General features: G+C 36.0%; 1 protein-coding gene across 4 annotated transcripts in view; it reads right to left on the reverse strand.

The window, feature by feature from the left end:
- Positions 1-15,940, reverse strand: part of LOC112058326 (protein pangolin, isoforms A/H/I/S) — a 226,321-nt gene that overhangs the window by 85,660 nt on the left and 124,721 nt on the right. The window lies entirely within an intron of this gene.

The following is a 15,940-nucleotide window of genomic DNA, read 5'->3' on the forward strand; positions in this document are numbered from 1 at the left end:
TTTATGTAAAAAAAAATAAGGTCACAACTTAGTATTTGTTATAGATATATAGTTAAGCACCCGATAGACCGCTTGGGTATAATTTTATTCTAATATCAGAAGTGGGCGGGACTTGGCTACTGAGATACGCAAAATGGCGGCACTGAATATTAATTGCGATTCTTTATGACTTAACGAGGTGTTGGAGGATTATGCTTTAAGAGTCATGTATATTAATCATTTGGCCTCGGGCTAAACACAAACAGTACTGTAACTAAGTGAAGTTTACACGGTATTATGTCTGGGTCAAACCTTGAAAGCAGTGGCGTAGCGTGTCTTGGAAGGGCCCTGTATCAAAATTAGTTGGGGGGCCCAAAAAATCAATATGAAAATTACCTAACCTATGTAGGAACTTTCAAACTTTTGGGCGCACGTTTAACATGGTAATATGACTTTTACTGATAGTGAAAGAACTAATTGAAAGCCGTGATAGCCCGGTCAATCAATATGACCTCTGCCTCCGATTCCGGAGGGTGTGGATTCCGGTCCGGGGCATGCACCTCCAACTTTTCAGTTGTGTGCATTTTAAGAAATTAAATATCACATGTCTCAAACGGTGAAGGAAAACAACGTGAGGAAACCTGCACACCAGAGAATTTCTTAATTCTCTGCGTGTGTGAAGTCTGCCAATCCGCATTGGGCCAGCGTGGTGGACTATTGGCCTAACCCCTCTCTTTCTAAGAGGAGACTCGAGCTCAGCAATGAGCCGTTTATGCGTTGATAACGATGAATAAACTAATTACCATTGCAAAAACGCTGTATTTAAATAATAAAACATCGAAAGCTTTTAACAGAACGCTGGAACAATATTACGGATACACTCGTCTATATTATACGTCGTTTAATATATTAAAACATATGAGCACTCACATACGAACCACTCCGAGTACATCTTTAATCTCCCGCTAAAAGCTCTCTTCTGTATAAGCATCAAAAATTCACCGCCTTCCTCTGACTGGAGTAGGGCAACCATAATATATGTTTAACCGACTGAAAAATAATGTTTTTTTTTTTGTTTTGAGTAAGTGCCATGTGATGACTCCATGTGGGACCACTACTGCATCTAAAGCTGCTGCATCATACTGAAGCATCGCCTGATGAGACCCGAAGGCTGAAATAAAGATAGAGGACGGAACGGCTCTCTAAGGGCGTCTCCTATGAGACTCGGACCTCAGCTTAGAGGGCCATTCTTGAGGGGGTAACCGTGACCTGAGTGAATCAGTCAAAAATAATCTATTTTCGATCCCTGTGTTTGAATAATATGTATTATTTTCAATCCGACCATCGCGTCGTTTAAGCAGCATGGTAGGTTTCCATCAATCATATCCTAAAATTATGCATATCGCATTATAATGATGATGAAATATTTCATCCGGAATTTTCTAAAAACCACTGATTCTAATTTTTATTTATTAAAGCATATAAAAGATTATGATTTAAAAGATTAAATCATAATCTTTTAGGATTTAAAGACAGTTCTTTCCCGTGGTTCTTTCAGAAACGGCTTTAATTATTACGTCACTGGCTTGGCACCGCCTTCAAAGTGATCAGAAGGTAGCACAGCCGATGTTATTTTTCGCTTTTTAGTTTATTTTTGTGATTTTGAAGTCGGTCCAACAAAACTTTACATTATTTGCACTTTGAAGTGAATATTAACCAGTAACCACAGTCAGTTTTTTTGGTGTAAGTAATTGCCTAAATAAAGATATGCAAATAGCGAGCACAGTTATAATTGTTGTAGGAAGTCCATAAGACCGAGTGTAATACGGACAGCGTGCTAACTGCGCAGGCGACGATGCGTCTACGCTAGGCGGATAGCAGTCCCGACAAGATAGAATAGCTTAGTGCACACAGATGGGTTTTACCGCGCGTAAAAAGTTTCATTGAAATTCCAACAATTTTTTTTTTTTTTTTTATTACAAATTAATAGAAGCCGCGTTACTTTGCAGTTTTTGCTGTTTTTCGGGATGAATCGAACGTCACCGACGAAATTTTTTTACAATTGAACATTAATGAATGATGAATGGGATGATAATTATAAAATTATAATGACCCATTAAGGATACCGGTCTCCTCTTTGCTATAAGAGATTGTCCATTGCAGGTTGGCTGATAAGTCAAAGTCAAAGTCAAAATTCATTTATTTCCAATAGGCTTAGATTACAAGCTCTTTGGAAACGTCAGGTGATATTACACTTAAGATAATGGCGATAATAATCATTCAAAAACTTAAAATTAAAGTTACGAGGGTTCCAAACGCGCCTTTATCCGAGAAGAGCCCACAACAAACTCAGTCAGGTTTATCCTTTTTTAGTTTAAGATAAGTTGGACCCTGTAACGGTTACTATGAGATGTTAATGAAAAATATATATATATATATAAATATATAATAAAACGACCAGAACCGTCAAAGGTTAACGTGTTCAGGCAGGGAAGTGTAACACCACCAAGATTCAGCAGTAAAAAGAAGATGCAGCAGCGGGTTTTAAATAGTAAAATAATAAGAAACGTCAGAAGTTTTAATTAGGTTTCTTATGTTTCTTATAAATTGTTTGGTTCATTGCTCATAATTTTACTTTCTATTGTTCAGCAACTACGCTTCTAAACAAAAGCATGTGATTAAAACTAAGCAAACAATACAGTAGTTGTTAAAATGTTTTTAACATAGAACCAACTTTGTTCATTTAATGAAATATTCGTATAGTTTTCAAGACAATGGAGTAAGAAAACTTGTTGCAAACTTACTTTTATTTTGTGCTGTAAAATAAAAGAATATCTTTAAAACCATTTAGTTGTAACATTAATTAAATAAAAGCTATTTAATATTTAATAATAAATTAAAAACATTTTTGAAAAAATAGTATTTCTATTACGCAACTATAAAGCTACTTACGGGCTTGACCTATTCCTAACACAGTATTTACGACAAGTAGGACAAAAATTTTGGTAATAGCTAAAAGATTGACTTTTTGACGTGACAACGTCTTAATTCGATGGGAGCTGGCCGATCCGAAAAATGACGTCATGCGTCGTTCCCTCGCTCTAGGGTTGCCAACCTTTTTTACAAGAAATAAAGTATATTTTGGTAGATGGATATAAACGTATATTAAGTATTATAGAAGAGCGAACATTTTCTTTTGAAAAATGCAACAATTCCATCAGTATTTTCTTATGACGTTGTCACGTTCAACTATCGTTAGTAAATCGACTTTACAGACAACCAACTTTTTTTAATAAATTTTGAAACAAGTTTATAGTTAACGCAGCGTCATAATACGCATGTGTGTACCAACCGCTAGAGCGGCCAGTGTCGTGAGACGGAACCGCAGCGGAAGACATCGTTATTCAGACAACGTCAACGGTTTTTGTCTAACCGGACACAGCGGGTTAATGGTCGACAGACTAGCTTTATATTTAGCTTAGGTGTGTGTTTCCTGGATTTGTCTATATCACGGCGCGACGCTATAGGTAGATTGATTGTAGTAGAGCTGTTTGTGTGGTCCAGGGAAGTACGAGTACTTGCTGAAATATTTATTACTGCTGTCATTCAGCAATGCTGAGTTACAGTTTGAAGAGTATGGTAACAGTTCTTGTCTGGAGGTAACGGTCTCATGGTAGAGAATAGGCTAGTTGACGCTTTTTTTTAATGGACTTAAAATTGTGCATTACCCTACCAAGGGCGGCAAATTTTGACAACTATTTTTAGGAATTAGTTTTGACTTATTTTAATTATATAAATTTAGTTAATTATTTTAATAGTTCAGTCGTAACTTGTTGTTTTAATAAAACGTTTTTCATTTATAAAAAAATACATATATTTCAATAATATTTGTTATTCTCTAAAAACATGGTTTATTATAGTCAAGTTCGTTGATGACATTTCCATGATATGCGGGCGAAGGGGGGAAAACTGCGCTAGTGTGAAATGGTGCGTGCGGGAATGTGAGGTGCATCAGTGGGTTTTTCATTCATCGCTACACGCCCCCCGGCCCGCGCGGACCATCGGAAGTGTTACGAACGAAGTTGCGAAACTATAGTTATTCATTCTTCCAATTTCCATCGGAGACTACTCACCAGATAACATCAGACGATCGCATGCAACTAACATACCATTGAACAAAAAAAATACAATGTGTTTACGCTTGTTTCACCTGTCAACAATTAGTTTATTTAAACGCCCACTAATCGAATTCCTGAGTTAAATGCACACATATACATAATATCTACTTAACAGGTGCGAAAAACACAAATTAATTCATAATACGCTTATAAAACTTCTAATTAAATTGTTGTAAACATTAAAAATACATAATTACGGTGCATTTACATTAAGTTTTTACAAAAATGTTTACACGCGCGATGCACACGTCGACACCTGTGTTGTTTACAAAAATTGTATATTGTGCGCCAAACTTTGAGCCCGCTATGACTGCACATACAAACACATATCCCAGTAGGGTTATATTGTTGCAAGTTCAAAGAGGTCCAGAAGTTTGGTCCATCCCCTCATTTGTAGGAGAGTCATCATTAACAGGTGATGGGCGTCCATAGCTGGACATGGGCCTCTTGCATGGACTTCCAAACAAAACTGTCAGCATCCAGCGGCGCCCTGCAACCCGCTTTATATCATCATGGAGGAGGGGAGGGGCAGGTGGAGAGTCGACTAACTAACACTGCGTTTTCCGGTGCGGGGTCGCCTTCGGAATGTCCATCGACGCAAGGGAGCGTGGGACTTGGGATACCCGTTAGTAGCGTGTAACAATACTACATATTGAAAAAAAATATTATAAAACTTCAGTTATTTAATCCTCCTCCATTTTGTTTCAAATTCGTCGGTTTATTTAAGTATCTACTTTCAGAAGCAGGAATTTATCAACAAGCGTCCTCACAACGACTATCTGAATCTTAATGTGCATTTTAAGGCACAATTTATTTTTAAAAAGAATATTTGCCATATATTTTATATTATGACCAATATTCCTATTCCAATAATATAACACTAACTATTCAACTCAGAACTTCCAATACTTATTGGAGGAAGAAAACTTTGAATTTTCTTATCTCTAGGATTCAAACCTAGAACCTTGTGATCTATAGCCGATAGTTGACTATAACCACCGAGGCAGCCGTAGGTAGAAGCAGAAGATGAACTACAATAAACAAAATAAGTTGGCTTATGCACAGACACTGCGCAATTAAATTCAATGTGTACACGCTTATTTCAACTGTCATGAGCCGACAAACACGTGTCTAGGACTATCCATACAGCGAAACTAATTAGACAACTAGTTCGCAAGAAGCTTTACGATGAAAAAAAACAAATATAGGTTCTAGTTATTTTGAGTTAAAAAAAAAAATTCAAAATTCAAGTAGGCTTAATTTATAAGCACTTTTAAAACGTCAAGTTTTTCTATTTCTAGAGACTCTACCACGGGTTCCGAAGGCAGAAACTGCATAAATAAAATAAATGAATAATGAGGATGATGACTAGATTTGAATATATTGATATTTATGATACAATCGGGTAAATAGGGATAATGTTAACTAATTTATGCATTAGCAAAGATTGTCTGGATATTTGCAAAATAAATGAGATTATAAAATTACAAAATCTTTTAAAAATCTGAAATGAATGAAAATTCATACAGTTTTAGCTTCCTTACATTCCGCGGCAGCGCCGCAAATCTGACCCTTTAAATCCCTGTAGCTCCGAAAGTAATGATCGCAGATACCCTGTTCATTTTACAAAATTGCTTTACTATTAGCATACTCTTAATTTATATACAATTTAAAAAACTGTCATCATCCCTATTATAATTGCTTAAGTTGATGAAAAATGCTATACAATAGCTTTACCGAGGCATTCCCCGAGTGGCACACTTTTTTTAAATATAGTTAATGTTTAAATTGATCAAACTAAAGCGTTAAAATTATTGATGTCCCAAATTTACCGTGGGTAAAAATTTCGTGTTCACATGTAATAGGGTGAGTGCAACAATAACCGACCGGCACCTGAGGATGAGTGGCGCGTGTCTTCATTGAGACGCGTAATACATTTTTTATTAACCCGAACCCGCTACCCCTGGCACTGACACGAGAATGTGAATAACTCGTCGAAAAGGGCAATTTATTGATGCTATATCATGCGAATATTGTTATAATATTTGGGGCGTCATTCGCCGGGGGTTAGGAGTGGTAATGATTTGTGGATTTATGTTAATAGCCTTATCGAATTATCATTCAATTTAACAGTGAAATGTATATTGTTTATGGTATTCAATCTGTAAACGGGTTGATTGAAACGATATGCTCGTATTAATAGTCACAAATGATGTAAATTGAGTACTTACTATTAAGTTTATTAATCAACTGAGGTTTTTAATTTATTTTGTGATAGTTCGACATAGTTATATATAATGGGTCACGATAATGTGATGAGGCTTTTTTGTCGAATATTTCGATCCAGTTGGACCGTAGTCACGACGGGATTGTAGACAGACAGTAAAAAACTCGTCGCTTTATCGTGGTACGTACTACATGGCACCACTTTAGATATATAAAAAAACTGAACAAAAATTTATAATGACGCACCTCTACTTCATACATAATTAGCAGAAGATCTTCTGATTCCTTGATTAAGGTTTGCCGAACTCACTTCAGTTCTGACCACGCTTCAGTCAAAGATACAGTAGCGAAGTCAGTGGAAAAAAGCTGGAATCCAAAACTTCAACAAATTCAGCGTACGTTTTAATCGAGTACGCCTCTTGGTTTCGCTTGTAATCATAAGTGGCGTGCATTCGACGTCACCGTAGCATCTCTAATAGCAGCAAATCGAATTGCGTTCACTATGACAGATGGGCCAGCCCGCTCGCCGGAGCGATGACAAATTCGCGATATTACATGCGGATTAATGTCCGTGCACCATTTTTTAGGGTTAAATTGTCTTTTCAAGATCACCCTCGGCATACATATTGATCCCAATCGAAAAACGGCTTTATGCAACAGATTTTCAAGTTGTAAATTCATTGGCATCACGCTAGAGTTGTTTTCTATTGTTTCGACGTACGCTGAGATCGCAAAGGGTGATTCCCTCAAGCTAGATGGCATCCGTACGATGGTTATCATAATCCCTCCATTGACATGATGTGATGACACATGTCGTGCAGTCGTGTTCTAAAATTTCGCTTTGAAAAATGCGCGGGTTCTAAACAGGTACACTTACCCTACTGCTCAGGGAATAAGGATGATTTTTAGTTTTTTAACGGCATTTATAGATTTGTTAGCCCTGGGAAGACGTAGCGTGGACAGTTCACAATACGATACTCTGTTTGTACACGAGATCGTTGTTTGTGTTTAGTCTTAGGTTATTTCGATCTATTTGTTCAGCTCCGTGTCAAGAGTGTTCGTGTATTTGGCTGTTTGCTATGTGTAATTGCTTATTACTAGTTGATGCCCTGAGGCTATCGATATATGTTTATTGGTACAAACAATTATTGGCGTACACAGAGTAATTCGTCAGGATATGAACTAGTTGGTAAATTAAATACGTGTGGGCTATAAAACATAATTTCCAAAATTATCTAAAAAATCTGGAAACCGAACTTAAAACAACGCTAGGAGAGAGAAAACTCTTTCAATGAATTTCAAGTAGACGAAAATAAGGACAAACGCGCTTCATTTATTAATTTATTAATCATCTTTAACCTAATTAATTTCAACTATTCGACAAAGGCTTCTTCTACGATTAATCAGTGCTTTAATCTTCCCTGTTCAAAGGCTGGTGGAAGCCATACATCGCGCTAGACTCCTGGCATACCTGAGAATTTTCTTAATTCTCTACGTGTGTGATCTATGCCAATCCGCATTGGGCCAGCGTGGTGGGTTATTAGCCTAACCCCTGACATTCTGAGAGGAAACTCGTGATCAAATGTGAGCCGAATATGGGTTAACCATGAAGGCAGTCTGGAGCCCTGATTTATTAACCAATTTTGAAAATTATTTCTTTGTTTAAAATAGTATATTTCCAGATTGGTCCCATTTCATATTCATGAAAATCGGTTTAGTGTTTTAATCAAAATAAATTAAATACGTCTTTGAAGTTGCATCCATTTTTATGTTAAAATATTATTTTAATATTAGTATGTGATTTTTTAACGTCATTCATAATAAAAAAAATGCAATTTAAATAAATGAGTGTAAATACAATGGTTCAGTAAGTACAGATGTCGATACCCCTCACACTAAATAAGGTAGTTTACTTGACTTGATTAGTGCAGATTAAAAATCACCAACAAAAGACGACCAAGAGTAATTCCGAATTAATACATCTGTACCCTACGCAATTAAGATACGTAAAAACGAGGCAAAATGCAGAATCATAGGAAATTATAGGATTCCAAACATGGCACAAAGGGACCCCTCGTGTGCCCCATGCGATACTAATGGGGACAAATTTTAATATGGGGTGCACTGCTTTTAAACAATTAGACAAAAATGGGCAGAAAAAAATGTGCAGAGTTAAGAACCCGGAAATCGATTGGAGATATTGTGAGGGGTTTATTAATTTACTTTGTTGAGTTTATTTACAGTTTTATGTTCAGAGTTTTCCTTCTAAGCCTTTTGAGTGTCTTTACTGTTTTAAGTTCTGAGTTTTCCTTCTAAACCATTGGTACGAGATAGACACATTTCACTTTATAAAATCAAAAAAAGAATGTATATTTTTGATGTTGACTTTTGTCAAGAGTTTGCGGACGAAGTCGTAACTACAATCTCACCTCGCTCATCAATTAAAATGCACAACCCTTTCGGTTGCTACACGACATCATACCGGAACGCTAAATCGCTTGGCGGTCTTTGGTAACTAGCCACGGAAATCCTCCAGTAATTCACCACGCATACCACTGCGCCACGGAGGCTGTCAAAATTATAGTCCATGTAGAAGAATCAGCAGGAAATTATATGCTCGACTTGAGACACCGCGAACAAGCTCATACCACATTAGTTAGCGTTAGCGTAGGTACTAGAGGTGAAATTAAAAAAAAATAAGTGAAGGCAATACTCAAACCGCCATTACTGATAGATTGCTACTCGAAAACCCCGTACGGCCAATAAGAAATTACACAACCCCACAACTCGACTGGAAAAGGCCCTCGACTGGGTACACTTGCCTTTTGTACGAAAATTATAAGAAAAGCTACTCAATCGTGAACAGCCAGCCGAGCTGAGTGCTTCGTGGCAACATGGGCGAAAAAAACTTGGGCAAAAAAATGCGAAAATAATCGTACGCAGAAACCCCAAGCGACAAATGAGCATCGGGCCTCGAGAGGTCATTAAAACGAGCCTCGATTCTAAAAATGAGGGGGCGAGGGGGGGGGACTTTTGAGAACTCCGTAATTGGACCAGGGAGGGTCTCAAATCACATTCGAACCAGCGGAGGCGGAAAGGCTCAACCGAGTATAATTAACAACAAATATGGGTGAATCGATTTTTTTTTCAACTATACGGAAGGGGTATTTATGAGTTTTGCGGGGTGTTTTTCAGATGTACGACCTAGATGATTACTGAGATCACCTTTTAGGTTATAATATAATAGTAATACATAGTAGGTATTTTGAAACAAGTCAGACTAACTTACTTACTATGTTTATATGGTAGTTTAAATTACTACAGAAGGTATTCTTCTGAAAAGAGCAGACAGAAGTTAAATAAGAAAGTAATTCTCGTCTGTCATTTTTGATGCAACTTTTAAGTGTTAGCTTTGTGACCTTGACAATAAATTTTACTTTGACAAAGTTAAAGTCACCTATGTTATGAAGGTTGTAAATATTTTGACTTTTGGCATTAGTAGTTACCAACCTAATTCAGTATTTTAGTATTTATTATCAACCTATTAAAATAAACATCAAATCAATTGACAAAATGTCATGTCATGATATCCACCAGTAAGCGCCAGATGACATTTTTACATAAAATCTCAATTTTGTATGTGTCAACTACAATACATCAGAAAGTGAGAGAATAAGCCTGCTTGATCAATGTCCTGTAGAAACCACATAGGAATATAAAGTTAAAATCCAAATTAAAACGATATCATTTTAGACTGCACCGTCACTTGACATCAGATGAGAACGCAGTCTAGTGTTATTAACTTGTAAATAAATGAAAAAAAAATCAGTTTCGAGTTACGTGTGTCAAATGAAAAACGTCGGTTAACTGCGTAGTAAGTAATCACTGAAACAATAACCCTGTTTAATTTAAATATTAAAGTTAAGGACAGCAGTTTTTGTGGGAAAACTTTGCTTGTTTAGCAACTGCGCCGTAATATTACGTTGTTTGCCTTAGTGTTTACAGCTTTGAGCGCACATTGCCGTGTTTTTCCCCATTTTTCCCTATTTTAGATTGTTTTTTTTTTGCTATGCTTACGTAATTGAGTGTAGAGACGTAGGGTTGTCAGACGAGCTTTATTAAAAGCAGTAGTCATCAGTCTTTTTTATGCAATATTTTGTATACAAAAATCTAACAGGAAGTTGGGCTCAAGCCACACTGCCTTTGAACAGGTTATCGGGCTTGAGGTGATAATAATATATAGTTGATTGTGTAATGTTCAGCAAATGATCACACGATCAACTTTATGATTTTTTCATCATAGCTGTTTTAAGCAAACAAAAGCCTAATTAATGGATCATATCAAGACTCGATACAAGTCAGGCATATAATAGACATGAATGTTAACCAATTAAAATCAAATCATAGAATTTATTATTTTTTTTAAGAATTTAAAAATGAAATATTAAAAATGAAATGAAAATTATAGTTTGAAAAGTCAAGTCTTTTAATGAGTAGTGGGACACATTAACACTTTATTTTCGATAGTTTTTTTTGGAAAAAAAAACGAGTGACAACCCTAAATTAAGTATGACGTGAGTTAACCCAGGGTATCGGTAAACTGCACAGTAATTTCAGTTTTACAGTAAAAATATTGTTGACTGTACTTGATAGCTTTGTGTTTTGAAAACAAGCTAGCAATTTAGGTATTGGTTAACGTGAATACTGGATCGTTACACATTTGTTAAAGCGATGCTTACCACCACACGTTTATTATAAACTACACGTTAAATCTTAACATATTGTCAATAGTCAATATTAATTTATTTCAATTAGGCTTAGTTTACAAGGTCTTTCGAAACGTCAGGTAATATTATAAAATAATAGTAATAATAAATTAATCGAAAACTTAAAATTAAAGTTATGAAGGTTCCAAACGCGCCTTGGTGAGAGAACTGTGGCTTACCTGTCATTTCACTTGAGGTTAAGTGACGATGCAGTCCAAGAACGTAATGTGCTAATTTGGAGATAAGTTTATTTGCTGCATATCCCAAACTGGCAATGTCAATAAATAACGGCTGTGTATCACGAGTCCTAGGTTTGATCATGAAAAGTTGATCAATCAAGCTAGTTACCACCCTACCGACAAAGACGTACCGCCAAGCGATTTAGCGTTCCGGTACGATGTCGTGTAGAAACCGAAAGGAGTGTGGATTTTCGTCCTCCTCCTAACCAGTTAGCCCGCTTCCATCTTAGACTGCATCATCACTTACCATCAGGTGAGATTGTAGTCAAGGGCTAACTTGTAAAGAATAAAAAAAAAAAATGCGATGATAGGTCCAAGAAATTCTCAGAAGCAGACCGGAGTTCATAAAGTTCATATTTGGCAGACCCGTGCCTCGGAGAGCAGTCCGTGTCCTAAGCATTTGATAGTTTAAGCAATTTTAAATATTGGTCTAATTAAGTGAGATGATACTACGTCATTAAACGTTGGTACAGTAACGTATCATGACAGAAAACGGACCTTAACTACTGTAAATAATACATTTAGATATTGTCATGATACTACGTCATGATACCAGTAAATGACGTATTGTGAACAAGATTTAGAATCGGTTACCAGTTGGTTTCAAGCTCCCGGTTTCTCATTTTCGTAGCAGTCGTCATAAGTGATTGTAGTGAAGTATTTCTATCGTATGTATGTATGTATAATAGTATTGAAGATCAACAGCGAATAGTATTTTAAAATTTCTCTGAACCTTATCAATAGTGATCGAGTCAAATATTATAGGTAATTCTAACTAAGCGTGCCAAAGACCAGACGCTGATGTGAATCATAAAAAATAAGCTGATGATGATCGCAAGAAAAATTTTATACACCTACGTCGCGTATCGTGAACGTTCGCCTTAACCACGTTGCATTACTGGAAAACGAATCCATGTTTATTTAAGCGTGACCCAATAAGTGGCGGCGATTATTATTTTACACTTGTGCATTGCACACGGCCGTCAGCGGTTCTCGGAAAAAATAACCTGACGCCCGAACAAGGCACCTATTTACAAGTATTGAGATATGTCGAGCTACTCGACACTGTATCAGAGGAGACGTGGTTAGAGCATTTTTATTATCTACTTGGCTTATGCACAGAGCGAACAGAGTTTAAGCTTAAGTTAATTTAAAAGTGTCTGAAGGGTTCACACGAATCTAAATGTCAGGCGACTGAGGATTAATTGAAATAATAACTATATAATTTCATATTGCCCCTACTCATGGTAGGAGTATGAGCTGACGAACCATCTGTTATATAAAATGACGGATGTCTAAGCGCAGAAGCAGAGCTTCTGTCAGATTCGATGCCAAGGGCCAGAAGAACGTTCATAGTAGATAAAAAGTTACGTGTGAAGATTAAGTGCCTAATATAAAAACCAACAAAATTATTCTTTTTTGCCTTGAAAGCTGTCGTCTTGTTGTATTTTCAAAAACTAACAACTTCAATTACTTTTAAAAATTCAATAAAACATCAACAATTTAACCTGTATATAATTATGTCAGACCAACTGGTCCAATATTTTGGTAGATGCGACCAATTACTCAAAACCTCTGCCCGTCACACTTTTTGTACCTATTAGACCACACAGTGAGACAAAGGCAAGAAAAAAGTGGACAAAAAATTTAGACACGGGATCCACGTCACCACATTATGTTAATAGGTCGAAGATGTGACGAGATTGGACGTAATCCGCTTTTGTCCAGACGATGGGCATGTTAAAACCACTGCCCGTCCGTTGCGGCCCGCTGGGAATAAGTTTCCTTTGATTTTCGATTCGATGAAAATTAATACGTTGGTCCGTGTTTGTGGGTACATAATAAATGTATAACAGGCACAGCTAAACATGTGACAGATTTGACGTCGATATAAAGGGATGTTGCTTTCTATTTTTAATGTTTAACCCCCGAAGCAAAAAGAGGGGTGTTCTAGGTTTGACTTGTATGTCTGTCTGTCTGTCTGCCTGTCAGTCTGTTTGTGACACCATAGCTTAAAGGTGACTTATGTGCGAGTATTCTTAGACATGTTTGATGAAAATCGGTTGAGTCATTTAAAAGTTGTGGGATGTGAAAGTGAAAGAAAGGAGAATAACCGAATGTCTGCAAATATACTTGAGTTTCAAATGAAAGTGCACTGAAAGAGAATATTGATGGCATGATCGAGAGTGTTATTAATAATTTCATTACGTTCGAGGGTTTTTCGAAATTTTCAAAAATTATTCTACTATCGTTTTAAAATTTATTTTAGTAGGTAATATTATAAAGCTCTAGAGTTTGAATGATTTGTTGAATGCGTTAATCTCAGGAACTATTAATTGGAATTGAAACACAATTATTGTGTTAGATAGTCCATTTGTCGAGAACGGTTATAGGCTTTATAACATCACGCAACGACCAAAAGGAGCGAAACATCAGTGAAAAATGTTGCAAAAACAGGGAAAAAATATTTTTTTGAGAAGAAAACTTTAAGCCTTAGTTACGCAAAAATAAATTTTTCTTAACAGTTTGTTCATCTGTTAAGGTTAACCTTTTTTGTGGTAATAATGGGTTTACAAGCGGACGAAGATGCGGGCATCCGCTAGTTAAATATAAAGTTATTAAGCTTTTTGCTCGTTCATATCTAGTGCTACTATCTTTATGTACTCAATAAAAAATAACACCATTTTAAAACAACATTTGACACATGTACATAAGATTTTTTTATAATCATTAATCAATCACCCGTCAATGTTTTTACATAAAATTCACATGACAAATATATTTATATAAGTGCTGAATATGGAGAATTCCTCGCCAACCGTGGAAATCATTATGCAATTCCAGAGCGATAACGAGTTGTTAAAAAAAAAAAAAAACAAAAGCAACACGATATCCTTAAGAGTATAAATTATTTATAATATATCACTCACGTTAATCATTACAACGAACCTGTCAAGCGAGCAAACATTAACAAACTAAAAAAAAAACAAAAAACCGCCGCGGCAACGAGATGGATCATAATTAGGGGTTATCACACAGCATCGTGGACTGCACGCGATACCAAAACGTGTCAAATAGCTCGTTAACACACCCTCACAAATAGAAATGTTATTTAATAAACGTGAGCATGTGTGTTATTTAAGTGGGACTGTCCCGATTTAATAACTGCCCCCCCTTTCCCCTTCCCGCCAAAGCGAATAGACTACAAGAGAATCACAAAGCCGTTGGTTGCAGTATGAAATTCCCATCATTAGATCTCTCTTAATTTAAAGATCTACTAATTAATAACCATACCATCTCCTACTAAATCCTTTGTGCAAACAAGTTACACTTTGTTAAAAAGTCTAAATAAAATGACTTTCAATCCATAATTAGATAACAGTCAATTCTTATAAAACATTTACGACTTAGGACAATTGAGTGTTTCCATTTGAATCCACAATTAAAATATTTTTGAAGCCTTACTCTGCCATCTATACGAATTGAAAATTATAACATTAAGCAGATTACTAGCAAGTAATTTGCTGGCTATAGATAGCTAACAATAAGACACGTCATCATTGATTCAAACAATTGACTATTTTTTTCTTTTTTCTTGCTGTAATTTATTAGTGCTGTGATCCAAAAATCCCTAAAAAACTCAAGATTTTATTAAAAGTAGATCCATTTTCAGTTAGCTGAAAAGCAAGTAACAAGTTACCCCGCTTGCATCTTAAATTGCATCATCACTTACTATCAGGTAATCAGGTAATTGTAGTCAAGAGCTAACTTGCAAAGAATAAAAAAAGACAAAAGCTATTCCTATCATTTATTAAACCATATTACGAATACTATCGAACGTCCTGCTCAACCATCAAAATAATGGTCACGTTATTCATGACTTAATCCCCGCTCATAATAGATTTAACCTGCCATAAAATCATATTCTTTTTTTGGCCTCGCAAATAGCGGGGTGCGAACAGTGCGTGTAACAACGAATTGACGATTACCACATCACAATACGCGTTAAGAGGTTATAATACTCATAATTCATGTTTTTTTTTCCTCCAGATAATCGAGGGGAAATAACGCGTTAGGGTTAATGTAAATTGGATTTAATATTTTCGTTTATGGCAACGCTTGTGTGAAATTGGACGCCCGTTCAAGGGTTATTGTATTGGTTAGGGTTAATCCCGTACTTAAGTTGTGTTAATCGATATAACAGTTGTTAAATCGTTCGCTAATTACTCAATTTGTTTAATTGCCACTGAAAATATATTTGTATTTATTTCACTTTTGCGATGATTTACAGTGTTTAACGCGTTTGTTTGAATTACGAATAAACGTACAATTAATTGGGACCATTATCACTACGTTTGTTTTACGCTTCGTTTACTGCGGGATTGTATTTATTAAACTGTTATCGTCTATTTATTATCTGGTAAGTTGCCTAGCAACGTTGTCATTTATATTTTTCCTAAATCGAAACCAAGTTAGCCTTTAGCTGCGATATTACCAGCTGTTTTCATTTTTGCCATCCCATAGAAATAAAGTTTAAATACTCATAAATTAC

This window comes from Bicyclus anynana, chromosome 25 (genome assembly GCF_947172395.1).
Source record: "Bicyclus anynana chromosome 25, ilBicAnyn1.1, whole genome shotgun sequence".
Lineage (NCBI taxonomy): Eukaryota > Metazoa > Arthropoda > Insecta > Lepidoptera > Nymphalidae > Bicyclus > Bicyclus anynana.